General features: G+C 39.2%; 1 protein-coding gene across 21 annotated transcripts in view; it reads right to left on the bottom strand.

The window, feature by feature from the left end:
• Pcbp3 (poly(rC) binding protein 3) overlaps positions 1–16,499 on the bottom strand; it is a 277,081-nt gene that overhangs the window by 162,523 nt on the left and 98,059 nt on the right. For 2 of the 21 annotated variants that reach the window (XM_063224651.1, XM_063224652.1), the window contains exon 3: positions 4,672–4,769. The exons of the other annotated variants lie outside the window; for them this stretch is intronic. The gene's annotated coding sequence lies outside the window, so the exon portion shown is untranslated. The remainder of the gene's footprint in view (positions 1–4,671; positions 4,770–16,499) is intronic. 21 annotated transcript variants of the gene reach the window in all.

The following is a 16,499-nucleotide window of genomic DNA, read 5'->3' as shown; positions in this document are numbered from 1 at the left end:
ATGCTCATATTTAAAAAGAAACCTACTCTTCAAATTTACTATAAAGCTTAATTTTTAAAAAAGGCAAAGAAAAAAGAGAATAGGACCCTGGGACAATTAACTCTAGTCTTCTATTTTGAGCAAAAAAATCTCTTAAGAGTTATATATAGTGAATTTTTTTCTCCTGAACTACAATATCGCCCAATTTTTTAAAAATATAAAACCAAATTTAAACTCATTTTAATTATTGTGTTCATTTTACCACAGGAAATGAATACAGTGTTTTAACTGAGTTTCCTATCTAAAAATGTCTCATATAATCACATGACCTAAGAACTACTCAACACCTTAAAGGTAACCTAGATTCAGTTGTCTGTCTGCCTGTCCCCTGCACTCCTGACAATAATTATCCACATAGCTCCTAAACACCCCAACTGAGAAAACTGTCTCACACCGCTGAGATGCTGGCAGTGTTTTCCCATCCTGCGTCCACTAATTTCTGCTGTGGCTTCCAGTTAAGCAGTGCACAGTCCAAGAAAAGATGTGGGTCCTGTCTGCCTTACTCCCTGTCTAACTGCTACCTCATCAGTGTTGGGCGGCATCTGGCTGCTGGGTCTGGACAGGGGCATTTCATGAGCTTGGTGAGTTGGCTTCTCCTCTAGCCTGATGACAGTGGGAGGCACTGCCCCCCAATGGCTATTACAACAACTATACTCTTCTAGTGACACTGAATCCTTATCTAGGACAATAGGATGTTTTGAAGCTGATCCACGCTGATATTTACTTTCTAGCCACCCAGCACACTAAATTACTTCTTAATATTATTAATGTTATTATTCTTAATAATATTTTTATGTCCCTGCTCAAAATATATAATCTACTGGACATAACAGAAAAGCTTAATGTTACAAGCTTACATCCTAGTTCAAGGTAACAAAAGCTGTTGTGTTATATAGAACAGTTCTGTGTACAGTCAGCAGACTCCTGGCTGACAGGAGGGGAACAACCCCAGTAGGCCAGGCACGGGAACTGATAACATTTCAGCACAGAATGCTGCTGGACTGACCATGTGCAATTTACTATCCAATTTTCCCAAGTTTCCACCAAAATGGGCAAAGAAAACAGGAAAGCTAGTCACTGGGCCCACTGAAGGCCCTTATGTGAGGTCTGGATGCAACACTCCCTGAGAGACAGGTACTGTGAAGTGCAGGGTGAGGGAGATGCTAGGTGGCAGACAGACTGGCAGAGAATGTTGGTTCAACCAAATGGGGTACACAATAGAGCCCAGAATTACTGCACACCAGGGCAGGAGCAGAGCCTGCAGGCCTTCTAGCCGTCACACAGCTGCCTCTGTCCCAAATGACTGTTCTCCTGCTATCCTGAGTGTTCCTCCATGTCCCAAAACTTTATCAAAATGAGGTGTCAGCTTTCATTGTGGAAGATGAAGTGGCATAACTGCTAAGGAGAACGGTCTGGAGGTTCCTTTGTATATTAAACAGAAAATCACCATACAGCCCAATAATTTCACTCCTACAGAACTATAAGGAGTTGTCCAAACAAAAACTAATACAAGAATTTTCACAGCAGCACTATTTGCAACAGCCAAAAGATAGGGCAAGAAACAAATGTCCATCAACCAAAGTGGGTTTTTTAAAATGTGAAGTATCTCTGCAATGGAATATCAAAGAGCAATGAAGTTCCAACACATGCCGCAGTGTAGATAAACCTTAAAAACATGCTCAGTGAAAGAAGCCTACCACAAAGGCCATACATTGTGACTCTAGTTAAATGAGACATCCAGAACAGGCAAACTCTAAATCAGAAAGCCAATGGGGGCTGTCAGCTGCCTTGCACAGGGATGAGGAGAAGCAACTGCTTTGGGGGTGGAATTTTCCTCTGGGGTGATGAAGATATTTTGGAACTATATAGATGTGGAGGCTCCACTACACTGTGATGTGCTCAATGCCACTCAAGTGTTCATTTTAAAATGGTGAATGTTACGGGATTTATACAGCAATACAAAGGTATAAAAGTGACAACCTCAGAGAGTTGCTGTTAGAAGCAAAAACATCAGGATTGTGTTGGGCAGGGGCAGGCTAGACAGGTAGATGTAATCAGTACACACATTTTCTAATCAGAGCCTGACACATAGTAATGACACTTCTTGTTTTTTCTGTGGTTGGGGTTAAGTATTGTTGGCCTGCTCATGTGGTTTAAAACATGAAAAAGAGCCAGTTCTAAATAACCTATAAGTTAATTAGCCATGGGACCCAAGGGAAGGAAGAGGACTTTCTCAGGCTAGATACAGCCCTAGTGGCCACACACCTTCATGTTGGAGAAACTGATCTCTCACACCCAGCTTGTCAGTGGCCAATAAGCGAGTGGAGGACATCTGTGTATCTCTTCAGGGGCCTGTACCCACCAGTGAGTGCAAGCTGCCCTCCCCATATTGCAGGCATTACATTCATGAGGCTCATTTCCATCTGCTGCCATGAAAATACCTGACTAGGTAGCTGAAAAACTCAACATTTATTTCTGATAGGTGTGGATGCTGCGAGTCTGAGATTTGGTGAGACAAGGTCGAGCTTAGGTGAGGGGCCAACTCCTGGTTTGCAGGGTACTCTCCTCCTTGGTCCACATATAGAGAGAGAAAGTCCTCGTGCCTCTTTCTCTCCTTATGAATAAGCCACAGTCCTGCTGGATCAGGGCCACCCTACAACCTCATTTAACTCTAATGAAGTCCTGGCTCCAAGTACAGTCGCATTGGGGGTGAGGATCAAAAGTGAATCTGGGGGACACACTTTAGTCCAGAGCTTGTGGTTCTGAAGAAGAGGATAAAGCCCATTTCACAGTGAGTACAAGGAATAAATCATTCTTGTCACCTGCAATAGTCCACCACCTCAGCAAATGCCCCCAGAAGACAGAACAGCTCTTCATCACTACTGCTATCATCAGAACCTCAGCAGGTCCTGGGGCTGAGGATGGATATATATCCAAATCAACTGCAAGGAGATGGAAATATAAGGTCAATATGTTAAAGAAGCCATGAGATTTCCAAACTCAAAAGGCATGATGGTCTGCACCAACATCCTTCTTGGCAATGTCACCACCTGCTCCTGCTCCAGGGTATTCCCACTGGGACACATGGTCTCAGATGAGCATGAGCCGAGCCCTTTCCTTTCCTGGAACATGAAGGGAGAGAATCACCCACTTAGGAAAAACAGTTTCTTCCATTTTCTCTACCCAGCAATGTCCTTGCTTCTTTGTTGGAGAAGTTATCCCCACGTCAGGGGGAAGTCCCAGCACCCCTTGGAATCCAAGATTGGAGAGAAGTCCTCATGTGACAAAAGCCTTGGCAGCCCTAGGACTATGGATGCCTACGGGAGCCCTGAAGGACAGATGATAGAGAGCCCCACACCAGTTCCAGGAGCACTGCAGCAGTAATACTGGCAGAGGCACAGGCATGGCGTTCAAAGCAATTGCTGATATGCTTTGATCTGAGTATCTTCTCTATTTGTGTTCTTTTTTGTAAGCTGTAGAATTTTTCTAAAACAAAAACTCTGAACATCTTATCTGTGCAGCCTACCAAAGGCTCCCGCAGTGTGGAGGTGCAAGTGATGCTTCTGGGAGGAGCAACACTGGCAGGTCACTGCATTGGCAAGATGCCACCTCCCCATCCCATATGAGGCTTCTGCCTTGCTTCTCTACAGATATAGTTTGTGTCTAGATGTCCTTCCAAAGCCTCATGCAGTAATAATGGTGGGCAAGCTTTTTGGAGGTAACTGAATCTAGAGTCTGTGATGCTGGGACTAAGGGTGGGTGACTGCTGGATCAGTCCACTCATTGGATTGGCACTGCCCTAATCCCAGCAGTCTGAACAAAATGAAAGGGCAGAAAAAGGCTTGTTTTTCTCCCTTGCTTGCTTGCTTTTACTGTCTTCTGCCACCACAAATGATTGTCCTTTCGCCAAGTGCTACCCTGCCTTGGAGCCAGTCAACTGTGGACTGAAACCTGTGCAAACTGAGTCAAATAAACCTTTCCCTTAACTTTGGGGTTGGGTATTTGTTCTCAGCAAGGAGAGAAAAGAAATTAAAACAGCCACCTACCCAGAATATGCACCATGGCCCTCACCTGCCCCAGAGGCCTCATTTCTAAGCAGCAGCTGTGCACTACACTGACGGCCCCATGCTGTCACACAAGTCCACGCCCACTGCTTGCAGATCCAGTACTGTGTGTCATTCTGGGCACCTGCCCTCTCTCCATGTGGACCCACTCACTACCTGTCCACTCTGTGGCTCACACTGGCCTCGATGACCAGCACTTCCTGCCTGGCTCCATCCTTCAAGGCCTCTGTCCCAGGCACTGGGCTGAGCTATCACACTTCTTCCTCCAGGAGCAAAGCTTCTCTGGCAGGAGCCCCAGCTCCCAGGAAGCCATATCTGTCTCCACACTTGCAGTTATCACTTAGCAAACACAGACGATGACACCACTCTTTTACCAGAATGCCACTATTCTAAAGCTATTTTTTACATTCCATGATTTTATTTAAATTAAAAGCATGAAAACACCCTGGAGTTGGTTGGTTCCAGTGCACAGTCCCTGTGCACTTCTAACCACATCTACCTCCCCCTCCTGGATGACTCCCCAGGTTTTGGAGAGGGTTTCATGCAAGGCAGAGAGGTTAACTGATACCTTAGAGCCAGGGTCAGAGCAGCTGGTACCCAAACGTGGCAGGAGACCTGTGGAGAGCCAGTATGGTCTGAGGTGGCACAAGTGTGGGGCTCCTAAAACTGATCACAAAAGCAACAGTCTCAGTGGGAAAAGTGTGGGAGGGCTTAACAGCCACACATTTTACATTACCAACAATAAAATTGTTTTTCTTCAGTTATCTCAATATCAAAAGCCATGCTGCATTAAACACATTGTGTTATTAGAAGCTAATTATTTAATGCAGACAAAACCAAGCCTAAATATTACCGAATAAATCCTGAGCAAGACAGAACCAAATCAACAGGAGCCAAGCAAAGAAGAAAGTGCCCTGCCAAAGCCACCAAGAGACCTAGGTGCTGGGTCCAACACACCTGCCCTGCATGCTCACGCTGGCTGGCACATCAGGCCACATCCAGATGCTGGAGACCTGCAAATGGGTGCCACCCCTGCACCCTGCCTCCTTGTCTGGGCTCCTGTCTGAGTGCACCCTTTTCTCATTCACAGGCATTCAACACAAATTCTTGAGGTAATTTTGCCTTCTACCCATTCATGTTTTGAAATTCCTCCGTGCAGAATTTAGAGGAATAAATGAAAGAGGAAGAAAAATGAAAGGAAAAAAAAAAAAAAAAACTCATGCAGAGGCACCTCCATTCTCATGGTACTTCCACAAGCATTCATTACACCATGTGTGAGTGTAGGTAAATAGTCACAGAGCCTGCTCTCTCCAGGAGGCCAGGTGCTCCCCAGGCCAGGAGCTGTGGCAACACTTTACCCAGCACCTCCCAGTGCCACGCATATGGTCAGAGCATAGACAGGAAAAAATGAATGCCGAAAAAGAATGTCATCCCATGAGTCCTTTAAAGGCTAACAGGGATGTGTCATAGCACTCACAGGGAACACAAAAACTCAGCCCTGCAGGATTGCTCCAAGATAGGCTACCATGGGAGCAGTCCTGCAAGACACAGTAGGAGAGGCCATATTGTGTGCTGTGGGCAGCTGAGCCTTGGTCACAGAAGCCCTGCAGGGTGCAGGCATTAAAGAAGTGAGACACACAGTGTCTTTTTACATCACTTAGAAAAATATGTACCATAAAAGAAGAGTTAATGAAAGTAATCACAAAAGTTATGAGACAAAAGCCAATGCTCATGAATGGCCTTTGAAAGTTTGTGGCTGGTTTATCTAAAAGGCCAAAGTAGGGATGGACCACATGGCCCCTTCCTCTCACTGACGATGAGAAAATCTAATAATTCTCTTAACACAAGTGAAGTGGTAGGCCAGGCATTGTGGTGCACACCTGTAATCCTAGCACTGGGGAGGCTGAGGCAGGAGCATTTCTGAGAATCCAAGGCCACCCTGGGCTACAAAGTGAGTTCAAGGCCAGCCTAAACTGCACAGTCAAACTCTGTCTCAAAAAGACCAAAAAAAAAAAGAGTGAAATGGTGTAATATATGTCCACAAATCCTTTGACATTTGTCCCAGCACAGGGTAGGAATGCCTGACATAATAATTGATGCTTCAAAAGAAGAGTAAAACAATATCTGACAGACACAAAATGGAAGTTGTTTGGTAAGGATTATATGAAATTTGGATCTCTATAAAGAAATTTTTGGTTACCACTAACAAAGTTAAATTTATATTTTAAAACTCCAGAAAGGAAAACCACAGGCCCAAAGGGCTGTGATGGCAAATTCTAATAGTGAAAACAGAACACCAAGTCTACACAAACCCTTCCCAGGTCTAGGAAAAAAGAAAATACTTCCAAACTTGCTTTACAAAGTCAAAACTACCTTGTTTTACTTAAAACAGCAGAAGTACATAAAGTCATTTCAAGGAAAGAAGACTATGAACCAAAATTCCTCCTGACTGTAAGTGCAGAATTCCTCAGCAAAATCCCTTTAATGAGACAGACATATAGCCAGGTAGGATTTAACTCAGCAATGTTAATTCAACAAGCAAAAATGAACATAGTTGACCATTTTATAGATTTAAAAATTTTAAATCCATAATATTTTATTCTAATAAGCATTTTAAAAATAAAGTATTTGGTAAAATTATAGGTAAAACATTTGACAAAACCCAAAAAGCACTCACAATAAAATTCTCAGCAAATTCCTTAACCTCATAAAACACATCTGTGAAATACCTAAAAATATGGCTATACTTAAGAGAAAAATAATGATTTTCCTCTACCATATAAAGGCAAAAATAAGGCAAGTTAGGCCAGTCTCACCGTCTCTAATCAACATCGTATGCTATCCTACTAAGTACTATAAAGGAAGTAAAAGAAATAAAAGAGCATACAGATTGAAATCAAAAGAGAATGAGAGCTAATAAGTTTAATCAAATTGCAAGAATGATAGAAAAAATCACCTGTATTTATATATACTAATAAGACATGGATCTTTGCACAAGCAGCAAACAATAACCCGACTAAACTGAACCTCATCAAAATTAAAATTTTGAATGTCGAATGATACCAACAGTGTGAAAAGACAACCCAATGAACAAAATTCACATCAATCTTATTTTTTATAAAGGTTGGTATCTGTAATGTATAATAAGTCCTTATAACTCTATAATATAAAGGCAAACAGGTCAATTAAAAAATAAAGAAGAAATATGAGTAGACATTTCCTCAAAGGAGATATACAAATGGCCAATAAACATATGTTTGATATTACTAGTGATTAGAGAAATGTTAATCAATACTAATTCCTACTCATAAGAATGGTTATAATACAAAAACCCACCAACAACAAAACCCAGAAGATAAGAAGCACTGGCATAGATGTGAGACTGAACACTTACAGATCATCGAATGACACAGTGTTTTTGGAAAACAGTTGGCACTTTCTCAAAAAGTTAAACATGCAGTTTTGATATGACACCACAATTTCACTCCTAGGTATGAACGTCAGATAAATTAAAACATATTCATATAAAAATTTGTCTGAAACATTCATAAAAACAGTATTCATAATAGCCAAATAATGAAAATAATCTAAATGTCCATCACTATAGTAGGTATATCCATACAATGGAATATAGTCATAAAATGGTTGTACTGACATGCTACAATATGCATAAACTTTGGAAATACGCTGAGTGAAAGAGGTCAGACACAAGGCCAGGGGTTTGGCTTAGTGGTGCAGTGCCAACCTGACAAGTGCAAGGCCAAGTTTGATTCCCAGTACAAAAAAAAAAAAAAAAAAACACAAAAAAAAAAAACCAGGGGGGCAGGAAAAAAAGTTTCATAATGTATGGTTCTATTAATATGAAACATCCAGGATAGAATAGGAGAATTGACACAGGAAGTGATTAGTCCCTGTTGCCAGGGTCTCAGAGAAAGAAGAACAAGGCGTAACTGCTAGTGAGTACTTTCAAGGACAATGAAAAAAGTTCTGGAATTAGATATTGATAATGACTTCACAAACCAGGGACTATACTAACATCACCAAATTGTATACCTTTAAAGTGGTGAATTTTATGATATGTGGGTAATACCTTAATATGAACAAAGTAAAATAGAAATAAAATCAAAAAGGCAACTAATCTTCCCCAAGTTGGACTACTATAAATACAATGCAACTCAATCAAAATCTCAGCATTCTTTTTTGTGGAAATTGATATCTGATTCTAAAATGTACATACAAAAGCAAAGGATTTAGGACAGAAAAAAGCATTTTGAGAGAGAACACTGACACTGAAGCACTCTTCCTAATTAAGGTTCAGACCTACTGCAGAGCTACAGTAAGTGTGTGCTAGTAGAAGTATTAGAACATAGAGCATGGATACAGAGTCTGGAATAACACCTGGGCATGGACTACATGCAGCAAACTGAGAAGGCAATCCATAAGAACAGTCTCTTCAGCAACATACAAAGTATACGCCCACAGGGAAAAACGTAACTCAGTCCCTATCTTGAACCTTACTTTTTAAACTAGCACAAAATAACAAAATCTACAACTATGTAATTTCTAAGGGATAAAATAATCTCTGTGACCTTGGGAAGGCACAGAATTCCTGAATACAGAACACAAACCATGAGAGAGAAAAACTGGTAAACTGAACTGCGTTAGGTACTAGATGAGGGACCTCCGGGTGTTTTTTGTTTTTGGTTTTTTTTTTTGTTTTTAATTTCTGTTTGTTCTTAAGACATTAAGAGCTAAATATTGAAGCTACACTCTAGGAAAAAACACTTGGATAACACATGTCAGGACTGAGAAGGCTGAAGGGGTAAATTCATGTGTGAGGCTCCCAAAGAAAGCATGCAGAGGCAGATGTTAGCAAACAATAGCGGTGGCAGGTAGTTGAGCAGAGCAAGAGCCACCTGCATCTTTATTGGTTAACTCTTATATAGCTTGTTATTACATGATTACATTTTGCATAGTACTATAACTAGTACATGCATTGTTTACCTCTAGACCACTGGCTCATGTCCTCAAAGCTATCCGAAAGCCAAGGACCTAGCTAAGCAGCACTGCACCTACCTGGCAAGCACGAGGTCCTGAGTTTGATTCCTGGAATCAAAAACAAAACAAAACAAAAAAAGCTATCTGGAAGTGTCCTTATATGCCCTGAACTTTGGACACTTTAGAGCAGTATGTCATAACACATATCTAATGAATTACTGATATTGGAGTTTATAAGATGCTCTTACAACTCAAAAATAAGAAAAAATAAGTACAAAAAAATCTAATGAGGGAAGCCTGTGATGCAGTGGCTTAAGGCGCTGTTCAAGACCCTGCCGTGGTATTTCTATACAATGGAGTATTACACAGATACAAAGAAGGATCATATTGAGATATTTATCAATAAATGGGTGCAGCTTGAGACCATACTCATAAGTGAAATAAATCAATCTCACATGTGTGAATACCGAATAGTTTCCCTAATGTAAGTAATGATTCAAATATATAAAAGTATGTGGTAATCATGATTCCCCATTATGTGGCCTTGAAGCCTTATAAAGTTTTCACTTATTAATTGGAAAGGCTTTATTCTAGGCTTCTTGATATGGAAATATTTGAAGCTATAGTATATGAAGTTATATTCAAATATTTCAAGGAAAAAGACAGACACTACGGTAACTACTATTAAGTTGGGTTATTTGGTGGTGAAGCACTAGGTTGCTGAAACAGTCATGCTTTGACCTGTATTGTTATGTTGTTATGTCCTCTTTTATCTCAATCTCTCCCTTATTCATTAAAAAAATTATTTAGTTATTTTTTATGGTTTTTTAATTAAGGGGAAAAATTTTAAAAATTAGCAGGATATATTATAGTAACTTTTTTGATTTCCTATTAACTTGTTTTGAAGTCCTGTAATACTCCCACTATCTTGTTTTGACTGATTAGACTCTGTTCCATTCTGTATGATAGTATCAAGTTTGAGAGTATAGGCAACTACTTTGAAGGCAGTAAGATTCACTAAGATGCCCATTCTGGTTTGACTATTATCTCCTTTGGAAGTTCTGTAATGTTTACAATGTTTAAGTTTTATTGGTCTTGTTCTCTACTGTTTTGTTCAACTTTATAATACCTAATGAGATAGACAATTCTTTTTAAGGAAACAATAGGCATTATGGTAATCATTATTGATAACCTTGTACTCTGTTTTTACATCATGTACTATGTCTATCCTTGGTTTTGACTGACAGCTTTGTTTTGCCATATTTAACTTTATTCTCTTCCAAAAAAAAGTATTAAGAACTAAGGAGTAATAAAACCCAAAATGTGTAAATTTTGTTGTAAAAAAGAGAGGGAAAAAAGTGCTCTAAAGGATACAACTGCAAGTGTGTTTAGGGGTGTTAAATAGCTGACTATATTAATGTTTTTGGTTGGATCATTGAACACAACTGTTTGCAGTCTCTCTGTTTGAAAGTTCACTTTGTATGCTTTGATACTGTGACTTGAGCAACTATCTCTAAGATGATAAAGTGTAATCTATTAACTGGTGATTTCTTACTGGTTTTTTTTTTTTTTTTTGGTAGTTCTGTATTACTTGTACCCTTACACCGCTTTGTTTTGTTTTGTTTTTTCTCTTTTTCCTTTTAAATAAAATTAAAAAAAAAAAACAAAGACCCTGCCATGTTTCTCCTCAGAGCACGTGCACCTTAGAGAAATCAATCCTGCAAAGTGAAATCAGGCTTTGAGATCTCAGAGAAACATCGGTTTCCTGGGTTTCCCTCTTCGACCACAAGCCGGTTATCTTTGCCATCAGGCGAAGGAACACACACTTATAACCAGGAGACTCGTATCTACCTCTGCAAATACCTTCAAATACTGGGAAGCTATTTTCCTCACTTTCTGAAGAATATATTCAGTGCGTGTCTATATTGTGTTGAAGATTGAAGATCACTGGGACTGGAGAGTGAAAGACTTATTGTGTATAGACCTTTTGATGACATTATGGGGGGGGAACCCCTGGAAGTGGAGATGGCAGGGATAGAGTGCATAAACGATGACCCTGGGATGGTGGACATGCTTTATGCCAAAGTACACATGAAAGATGGTTCCAACAGCTTATGAAAAAGCAAAGACTGGGATTTCCAGGAGAACATGGTGGATAGATAACAGCAGCTATGGAGGCTCTCTGAGATAGCCAGCTTAGATTCCAGGAATGGTGTGATGTGGGGAGTCCTAGGCAGGAGGAGATATACCCTGCCAATCCAGGAATGAACTAAGCTGAGAGAAACCAACTGGAAATGCAATCCCAGTGCAAAGACTGGAACAGCCAAAGTCTCAGTGCCGAAGCTGGAACCTGTGCCTCTGGAAACCACGGCTTGAATTTCCTGCCACTGCTGCTGCATCTGAATTGGCACAGCAGGGATAGAGATGCAAAAGCTCTGAGAGTGGGAATCAGCAAACGGAATTGAGAGCAGAGCTGGCAGGAAGCTCTGCATTGACCTGTGTTGAGTAAGAGGAATGGGGACCCTTCCATAGACTAAGAGGTTCCAACAGAGGACATTCTAGTACCAGGCAGACTAGCCAGAACAGGACGCTGCAGTGACTTCAGTCACATATTCCCCTCTCAAGCAGGATTGGTGGGGAGCTCTTGACCTGGGTGATGCCGCGGACTAAGACCCAGTAGCTAGCCCAAACCAGGTTGCTGTGCCTGGCAGTGCACCCGAATGCAGTGAAGCCTTCATTAGGTTGCCCAGGAGGGGCAGACCCAGCATAGGCTGTGGGGTCTGTACCTCCTAGTACACTGCAGTGGGCAGGACCACCTAATCAGTGCACTTCAGACAAACTGAAACCAACAAAGAAAGAAACTGGGCCTCTTATATATGCCTGTATGGAAGGAACAAAAAATATGAGAAGAGGAGGCAACAAGAAAGGGTCCTTGGTCCCCAATCCTGTGAACACTGATCCAAGAAAGGAAAATGCAAAGGAGAATGAGGACAGAAAACATGCAATATCAGGCATGGCACCAATAGACATAAAGCGGTATCTTTGGAACCTCATAGACGAGTTCAAAAGTGAAGTATTTAACCAAGTAATGCAAGATATAAGTAGAATAGTTAAGAAATGCTAAGCACCTCCCAAGAAAACACAGATGGTAGAATAGAAGAACAAAAAAAAGGGGGGGGGGGAGAATTGTTTGATGGAGAAAATAAAGAAAACATAGAATACATGAAGCAGGTTCAAAGAGATTACCAGGAAACTAAAAACTATTGAAAGCTGGCATAACAGTTTGAAAGAAACTAAGGATAGATTATCAGAAACGGAGGACAGATTTGTAATGTGGGAGCATGAAAGGAAAAACTTCTTAAAAATAACAAGGAAACAAGCAGTAACAATACAAAGGCTAAAAGATGATAAGAGGATCTATAACTTAAGAATGTAAAGGAAGAAGCAGGGATACAAACAAATGAACTGCAAAGGCTATTCACAGAAATAATCAAGGAGAACTTCCCTAATATGGGAAGAGGTAAAGATACTCAGATCTATGAGGCATACAGGACCCCAGCCACCTACAACCCAAACAGAACTACACCCAGGCATATAATAATCAAAATTCCAGAAATCCAATATAAGAACAGAATATTAAAAGCTGTCACAGACAAGAAACAGATCACTTACAAGGGAACACACATCAGAATTACAGCAGATTTCTTGGCACAAACCATCAAATCACAAAGAGTGTGGGGCGAAATAATCCAAGCTTTGAAAGACAATAACCTCCAGCCAAGATTGATATATCCTGTACAACTGTCCCTAGAAATTAATGGAGAAACAAGGTGTTTCCAGGATAAAGAGAAACTAGGGGAATTTGCAACCACCAATTCAACTCTGCAGAGAATACACTGTAAAAGAGAAAAAATACCAAGATTCTAGAAACAGTGGCAGAGATGCCACAATGAATGGAGCAGGAAGCGAAATGAAGAAGACAAACTGACAACTAATGACAGAAAAAGAGCTCAACAGAAATGAGGCAGAGAAGGTTGGATGCCCTGAACAGTTATTTGGGAGAAAACAAGACATCATAATAGCTAGTGATGACTTAATATCATCTTGTTTTTAAGTCCCATCAAGCTTTTGTTCTTCTGTCTCCATCGGTCTTAACATGTTATATCTTATTGGATTTTATTATATGTGATAATATAAACAAAAACTTTTATAGACAAGGAGATAATACAGAAACCATTGTTCATTTTCCATTAGTTGGTTCTAAATACCCTGTAATACTGTCATTCTCTTGAATGGTTTTACATTGTCTTGATATGTTTGATGCTACAGTATACGAAGTCATACTCAGAGATTTCAAGGAAATAGACACTATGGTAACTACTTTTATGTCGGGATATCTTGCGGTGAAACACTATTTTGCTTATATGGTTATGTTCTGACCTGTGCTGTTTTGTTGTTATGTCCTCTTTTATCTCAATCTCCTTTTTTTATTATTTATTTTTTAATTTTTATCTTTTTAATTAAGGGAAAAAACAAATAAAAATAGCAGGATATATTATAATAATCCACTTTGATTTCCTATTAACTTGATTTGAAACCCTGTGTTGCTCTCACCGTCTTGTTTTGACTGATTTTACTCTATTCGGTTTTGCTTGATAGTACCAAGTTTGAGAGTATAGGCAACAACTGTAAAGACAATAAGATTCACTATGATGCCCATTCTGGTTTGACTATTATCTTTTTTTGAAGTCCTGTAATGTCTCCAATGTTTTGGTTTTATTGGTTTTATTCTTTAGTGTTTTGTTCAATTTTATTATAACTGATGATATAGGCAATTCTTTTTAAGATAGCAAGAGGCATTATGGTAACCATTGTTGATTACCTTGTATTCTGTTTTTATATTATGTACTATGTCCATCCTTTTGATTTGACTGACTCTGTTTTGTTATGTCACATTTGGTTTTGTCTTCAAAAAAAAAAAAGTAGTAAGAACTGTGGGAGTAATAAAACCCAAAATGTGTAATTGTCATTGTAAAAAAAGAGAGGAAAAGAAAGTGCTCTAAAGGATATAACTGCATGTATATTTAAGCGTATAAGATAGATAACCATATTACTGAGTTTTTGTTGAGATCATTGAACAGAACTGTTTGCAGTCTCACTGTTTGAATGTCCACTTTATATGCTTTAATGTTGTAACTTGAACACCTATTTCTAAGATGACAATATGTAATCTATTAACTAGTGATTTCCTACTGTTTTTTTTTGAAATTCTGCATAACTTATACCCTTTTTCTGTTTTTTTTCTTTTTCTCCTTAAATAAAAAAAAAATCTAATGAGCAAAATACTTGACACTTCACAAAAGAATATATATGGATAGCAAACAATCACAGGAAAAATGTTCAGTATCATATCAAATGTCATCAGAAATGCAAATGAAAAACTACAGTGATATACCCTGACACACCCACAAAAAGGGTAAGATACTTTAAGTGAAAACGTCTGTGGCAACATGAACCCGTCAGGCGTGCATTAGAAGCAAACAAGTATGCCACCTCTGCAAACGAGCGGCAGTTCACATGCAGCACAGGACTTAGCAACGGCTGGTCCAGACACTTACCTGTGGAAACGTCAGCATGCAGCCTCATCAAGACCTGCCCAAGGGAGGCTGAATTTGGTTTATCCATAATCTCTGAAGGCAAATGTTCTAAGTTTTAATCAACTGGGAAATGGATACACAAAATGTAGTACCTGCAATAAATACTCTCAACACCAATGGGATACATTTCCAAAGCAAGGTAAACAAATAGGAAAAACAGAAGCTACAGGCTGTAGGAATGCAGTTGTGTAACCTAAGAGAGACAAAACCAAAGCTACAATAAATAGTGGTTATCAAAACAAAAGCATTCTAGACCATGACTGGATTGACAGCTAACATCTGCATTTTGTCAAAATCCATAAAACTGTACTTTTAGAGTAAATTTTATACTATATAAACTCTACTCCAATAAACTTCATTCTAAAATAAAATAAACACAAAGAAATCTACATCTAGACCCATCATGGTGAAAGTGTAGAGCACCAAAGATACAGAGAAGGTCTTAAAAGTGACCAGCTTTTTAAAAATCCTTGAAATGAGAATCATTAAGAGTGAAAGTTGGCTTCACAAATCAAAGATGGTAGAATAAAACTCTCTGATATACTCCAATAAAAGTCTTCCACCCAGAACCTAGCCCAGTCTTTTAAGAATAAATTGAAAAATAACTTTAAACTTATTTCAAATAATATTTTTGTTTCATGCTTTAGCTGGAAGTAGAAGTTACTATTAGTTTCTCTGTTCATAGGTTTTCAGTCTCCTAACTAAACCTAGAGTAGAATCTATAGTATGGTACATATATTAACTTTAGTGATTCTCATGGAAGTCTTCAGGTAGTATGGGAAGATGTAAGATGTTTGACTACATTTAAACACTATAGGAAACACCTGTTAAATATTGCTGAAATCCTGAGATGATGTTTGGTGGTCATGAATAGAAACATTAGCCAATTCTGGTAAATTACCAAGTCAAACTTTAGTAAGGACGGAAAAAGAAATGAATCACAAAAACCAAAAAGACCCCACTGTCAAGATGTAATAACTCACATTAAATTTCTAGAATAAAGCAAAAAGTTTTCTTGGTTATCAGCATGACGTATCTTGAATATTTCAACTATACTACAACATCCACTTCATTATAATAGTACAGTACATATAATAAGGATACATGTGCAATCTTTCTTCATTAAAATGTTTCAATTTTGAAAAGCAGTCTTGTGTAAAATAATTTCAGAATAACCTAGTAAAATGTTTTAAACACTACAAACAAAACATAGAATAAAAGAAAATAAATATCTCTGCACAAAAGAATCTCCTCCCACACTGCCTCACCAGGGCACATGGAGAAGCAGCAGACTCGGACACTGACGCGTATAGGATGAAGTTCCACCCACACAGACCACAGAGTGGCAAGGCAGCGGAGCAGAAAAGCCCAGTAGAAGAGCAGCCAAGAGACACAGAGAGTGATTTTAGCAGGACTTGCGCACTCTTTGGGACGTGGATGAAGATGCTTGCTGACACTGATAAATTAAGGACACATTTAAGACAAATGCAAAAACAAGACAAACAAATTATAATGCAGGGAAAAATAGGAAAGTTGAGTTACTACCCAAAATAAGACTGTAGAGTGGAGTCCAAATTATAAACAAATAAAAGTAAGCTAAATGTTCAGTCTTTAAAAGACCAATATTGTCAGAGAAGACAAAATAAAATTCCATTAAATAGCATTTTAAAAGATCTACCTCAAAGGCACATTGGGTGGCTTACACCTATAATCCCAACAAGTTCTCAATGGCTGGAAAGCT

The sequence above is a fragment of the Cavia porcellus genome, unplaced genomic scaffold (assembly GCF_034190915.1).
Source record: "Cavia porcellus strain 051 isolate PalLab524CR breed Dunkin Hartley unplaced genomic scaffold, mCavPor4.1 scaffold_15, whole genome shotgun sequence".
Classification (NCBI taxonomy): Eukaryota; Metazoa; Chordata; class Mammalia; order Rodentia; family Caviidae; genus Cavia; species Cavia porcellus.
This window is presented reverse-complemented; position numbering and strand designations above follow the sequence as displayed.